Source organism: Carettochelys insculpta, chromosome 2 (assembly GCF_033958435.1).
Source record: "Carettochelys insculpta isolate YL-2023 chromosome 2, ASM3395843v1, whole genome shotgun sequence".
Taxonomy (NCBI): Eukaryota; Metazoa; Chordata; order Testudines; family Carettochelyidae; genus Carettochelys; species Carettochelys insculpta.
In genome coordinates this window covers 247726240-247732239 of record NC_134138.1, presented here as the reverse complement: position 1 = coordinate 247732239, position 6000 = coordinate 247726240, and positions in this window count along the sequence as shown.

Here is a 6000-nt window from a genome sequence, read left to right as displayed (position 1 = left end):
AGTTTGTATTTGCGTTATGGTAACATGAAAAATGTGTAAAAATAAAAAGTATAGATGACGCATGAATGGAAAAAATAAAAGTTAACTTCCTCTGAATTAATTTACTCAATTTGAAAAATATATATATATTTATTCAGATTGCTTTTTTTCCTACACTTTTTCTTTACAAAATCATCAGTGAAGTCATTGTAAGTAATATTTTTGGAAAGAGGCACTTTCAGTTGTCACTATTGCCAAACTTGTCAAATGTTCCTCACTCATTGTATTTTGGAAATAATTTTAATTCATTTGAGTACAGAAAAAGAACATTCTCCAGAAGCATTTGTGACAGGTATTGGCTTCTACATTTGGAAGGGTTGCCTGCAAACTATCACATACAAGTTTTTACAAATCAACAGGTGATCTCAAAACACAAACCTCATTATTTTTGATAAAATGAATGAAATGATTTAATCTGTCTTCAAAAAGATTTGTGTATATTACCTCGTAGTAGAATTCACTTAATTTCTTACTGAGGTAGTTTTTTAGCATTTTCGTCCATACTTTGAGCAAAAAAAAAAAAAAAACATGCAAAAAGAGCATAGAACTGTGTGTGCCATGTACGTCATTTATTTGTTTTACTATTTTCCACTGCATGACATACAGGAGAGGGAAGCTAAATCAGCCTGGCAGAACAACATGCCTGAGAGCTGTCTTTGGACAGATAAGCAACTGATCAAAATCACATTCTCTAATCCCTTATTGGGGCCACATCCTGTTCCCAATGAAATCAAAAGGAATTTTGCTGTTGAGTTCAATGTGAACAGGCTTTGGCATTTGCAGGGGAAAGAACAAAACCCCCGGAGCAAGAACTGTGTTGCTTATACCAAAGGAATCAAAGGCTGCTGACTCATGTATAGCCCACTGCCAACCCCTTTACCTGCTCTGCTGTTTGGGGCTCATCCCCTCTTCCATAGCTCACTCTGCCCATCCCCTCTGTGGGCCCAGTGGGAAGCCAGTCTCACCCTGACCCAGGACTGTGAAGGGTCAGGGCCCCTCTGCTCCTTGGTGCAATAGGAGTAAAATGCCCACTGCTCCAACCTTTGGGAAATGCCAGAAGAAAGCAGAAGGTAAGGGGGCGGGGGGGCTTTTCTGGGCAGGCTCTCGGACCCTGGCCAAGAGAAACCAGAACTCTAGCACCACCTGGGCTGGGAGACATCAGAGATGAGCCCCAAAAAGGGGAAGGCTCTGCCCAGGCTGAACTGTCCCAGCCTCCACTCCCAGCCAGGCCCTCCCTGACTGACTCTTCCTTCTAGGTCCCTGAGCCTTCCTAGCCCACCCCTTCCCTTTCTATGTGAGGAAACGTCCATTAAGTCAAGTGTACACAGGGCAGGCATTTCCAGGGACTGTTGTGAGCTAAGTATTCCTTAATGGGCTGTTCAGCTTAGCTGTTGGCTTTTCCGCTGACTTCACAGGCTGGCTAAATAACTTATAGGCATAACCACAATAGCAGCTGTAAACATACAGCAAAGAGTTGGAAAATGAGGCATTTGTTTTCTTTGCTGCTCCACTGCGGGGCCACCATGTCACTGAGGGACCATCTATATCGCGGTAAATCTGCCATGGCCCAGGGATATAAGACATGCTTTACGTGTTCATGAGAAGAGTCCCTGAAGAGGGACAGAGAAGGGAGGTATGCAGACGGGTTGGAGGTAATCATCAGTTTTGATTCATTCTTGCTTGGTAATGAAGTGGGGTAAAATGGGATTTGGAGATTGCCTAAGATTTTGCCAGAAAGAGATTCTGAGAGTGATGAGGTGCTTGAGCTCTTAATCTAGGCTTCAGCTCTGCTGTCTGGAGGATGATGACTGGGAACAGCGGCCAAGGAGGCAGAGTGCCTTCTCCTGGGGGTTTTCTCTCTGTGAATCCACTGGTTTAGAACCTGTTGTGCTGAATGAGTGTATGAAGGAGTTTGGACTCACTGCTGAGTTTGGAAATTGCTTTGTCATCTCCCATTTCTAGGTGTGTAAAGTGGCCGTGGAGTCTTTCAGCGTGTGTAATGACTTGTCAGTCTCGTCGGCAAAGAGCTTGGCACCTCTAAACAGTAAGTCCACTGCAATGAACTATTTGGCTTTGGAGAGCCAGACAGGTGAAGCCGGAAGCTCTCCTCATTGTGACCAGGGTGGCTTTAGATCTCACCACAGAATCAGGAGAGTGGAGGATGGTTTAAAACACTGTTCTAGCGCTGAGGTGATGTTCTCTAACGATGCCTTTGTACTGCTCTCTTTTCAGAGGTGTCTGGCTGAAATTCATAGCGTTGACAGTAGGTGGCAGCATAAGCACTGAAATGCTCAGGACTGATGGTTTACTGGCTGTGGTAGGTGCAGAGCTGTGGAGTTTAACTTCCCCTTAGTACTTGTAGAACTCGTGTGTTTAGGAGTTCTGTGCTTTTTGGCATTGGTACGAGAGGGACCAGGTCTGTCATACGTGGATAAAGCTGTTGCTATCGGTGTCAGGAGTGCTTGGCTGCTATCAAAGCGACAGAGGGGGAGTTGCACAGGTCTCTCTCTCTCTCTCTCTCTCTCTCTCTCTCTCTCTCTCTCTCTCTCTCTCTCACACACACACACACACACACACACACACACACACACACACACACACACACACACACACACACACACACAGAGAGAGAGAGAGCGTTGGTCCTTTCCTGCGTTCCCCATCAGTGGGGAACTTGGCTGCCAGTTGGTGCTGGAGTTAGTGCCTATGCCTGGCAACCCAAACTGGACAGATGGAGTTTGGAGTTCCTCAAAACTGAAAAGAAACAAGTGCCCAACCCACAGATGACTGCTCTGAGCTGGTAGAAAGATTTTTCTGCATTTGCCTGCAGCTCTTTTTCCTGCTCTCTTCTTCCAGAACTGGGACTGCTGTTACTTCAAAGAAAATCAAGCTGAGTACCCCTCTGAGACCATGTCCAGGAGAGCCAGCCTGAGTGATGGGTGAGGAGTTGCTTTCCTCTCTTACTGCTAAGGGCTTGGTGACACCATGTGGCTGTTTTGATTTTTGCACATCAAAAGAATGGCTCTGCTCTGAAAAAAGTCGGGTTATGGTGTGCAAGCTGGAGAAGCCCAGCTTGATTTTGCACAGTTGTATTATAATTTGAGGTGTTGGCTGTTAGATAACCCTCCATTTTATGATGAACAAATTTTACCTGGAATGCAGTAGAACAAAACAAATAGATGACATAAATGATTTTTTTTCAAGATCGTGCTGCACCTTACAGGGTGATTTCTTTTTAAAGACCACCCCAGTCCCTCCTTCCCTTTTCTCAACATTTATGATAGAGCACCACCAAACATTAACATAACCAGAAGTTCTTTCATTAAATCCAAAGGCCAAGTGGTATCTATGCAACTGCTTTAAACACATCTAAAAAGCCTGGACCATAAGCAATTTATTTCATCCGGTGCAATGACATACATCCACTACTATATGATCCACTCTGTTTACAGATGGACCAGACCAAAGAACAGTTCTCTCATTCTGGTTTGTCCCAGAATGATTGGACTGGATCTGACAAAGATCCTTCAGGTTCCTGGCTCTCTTTATACCCTTCAACTAACTTGCTGACATCAGCAAAGACACACTTTGATGCCATTTATCCTTACAACTTTTCCTCTTCTGAGGCCTTCCTTTACTACCATCTTCAGCTTAACAGAAGAAAAGTTGGAAGGCTTGTGCTTGTTTCTTATCAGAGAGCATTTATTTGCCTTTTTACTGCAGTCTTCCCACACTACATTCTGATGTTATAACTTCTATTCTCAAAGCCTACTTTTATTTGTTGATTAGGGCCTTTTCTTAGTAACCTCAAATCATAAAGCAAATACATTAGTTTATCAACCAATCTTAAGCTAGCTTTAGTTCTTTAATCTCCTAACTATCCATATGCCATTTAAAAACACAAACAAATTTAAGTTAGTCTTTAAAATAGATGAAAAAATGGCAAAAGTAGGACCAAACTCCACAGTCCTATTTAAAAACTTCCATTAGTGGGTCTACCAACTATAGGGGAATAAATAATTTAGAAACAATTGAGATCTCTTTATTTTCATTATTTAAATAGCTGAATTTTATTTCCAGCCTACTTTTCTTGTGTTTTGTCCAATATCTAAATGGATGAACAGTTTATTTTTGAACTTGGCCTTTTTTGATTTCTGGGAGATTTTTGGACACATACAATTTGTAGCAATCCACCATGTGATCAATGACCACAAAAGGAAGAATTCCAATTTGCATTCCTGAAATAAACCACAGCAAAATGCTGCTTATTTATCAATATTACTCTTCAACATTTCAGAGGGCTTTTTCCATTTCTTGCTGAATATACTCACTGAATGTATCATGGGACAGTCATAACGGATCACAGAAGCAATCACTTTCTTTGCCTCATCTTGCTTGTTTTTTTTACTAAAATGTAAAGAAATGTTGCACACATCCTCACTTTTCTGCCACCAGCACGCCCACACTTTTTTCTGTATAAAAATGTAATGAGAATTAATACTTTATATTATAAATCTATAAGAGTCACCAACTCCACTATTTAGCCACATGTGGTCATCTTTTGGCCTTGAGGAGTGTTTTTCCACTTGATTTAGTTGAATTATCAAATCTCAATAGAACAGGTTCAGACTCAGTAGGAGTGACACTTCTCAATGGGATTAATCCCCTGCCAGGTTGGCCAACAGCTTTGATGAAGCTCTAGGGAGTGCAGCTCTGTGTTTCCAGTTAGGAAGTCCTGCAGCTTCTGTTCTTCTGGAAGGCCTCCACTCATTACCACTTTAGCCTGCTGACTGTCACCTTTATGTAAACATTCCCACCTACACTGCTTATCTCTGATTGTTCACTTTTTAGATATCTTCCTGGCCTCTGATTGCTTGCTCTGTCAATGGGTAGATATTCTCTCAGCCAATCAGCTAGCGTAACTGTAGCCAATGAGTGCCATCGGGTTTCTTCTGTTCCTTTCTTTTCCTTCTCTTTTTTCCTTGGTGTTCTGCAAGATACTGAGCGAGCGAGAAAGACAGACAGAGAGGACAAGGGAAAGGGCTCGAAACTTCTCAGGCAAGAAGGCAAAGAAAACTGAAAAGACGGTCTGGTTGCAGAGATTTATAACTTGCTGTTTCCCAATAGGTGGTCTCATAATACTTTATCTTTTCACTCATCATCCTGTGCGGGAGGGCGGGGAGGTCTGAGATGAGAGCTCCAACACTTCTGCTAGCTGTTAAACTCAGGCAACTACCCTGAGTCACTGTGGTCATGCAGCTTAAACTGAAAGCCTGATCTGGCCTATACTGTGACTTTAATGTGTAATACTTGATGCTCTCATTAAAATAATAATGAGACGTAAGGAAAGCTGCGTTTACAAAACATGATTATCATAATTTATATATTATAAGGATTTTGCATGCGATTGAATATTTTGTATTATTTACCATCTATACTACTATAAAAGGAACTGTCCAGCCATCCTACCCTGTCCAGGTCCCTGGGGCTGGAGCTGCTGGTGGAGCTCTGCACCCTAGCTGGCTCCTGGCCCCAGGACTGCTGAGGTTCTCCCAGGCTCCTGGCCCTGGGGCTGCCAGGGTTCCCCCAATCCCAGCTGGATCTCTGGGGCTGGAGCTGCCAGCGGAGCCCTCCACCCCATCTGGCTTCCAGCTGCGAGGTTGCCGGGGCTCCCCCAGGCCCAGCCAGATCCCCAGGGCTGGAGCTGCTGGGCTTCTCCCATCTAGGTTCCTGGGGCTGCAGTGGCTGGCAGAGCTGTGCACCCCACTTGCCTCCTAGGCCCGGGGCTGCCTGCGTTCCCCTGGCCCCAGCTGGATCCCTGGGGCTGGAGCTGGCAGTGGAGCTCTGCGGCCTGTCTAGCTCCTGCCCTGGGGCTGCCAGGGTTACTCCAGTCCCAGTTGGATCTCCAGGGCTGGAGCTGCCAGCAGAACTCCATGTGCTGGCTTGCTCCTGGCCCCAGGG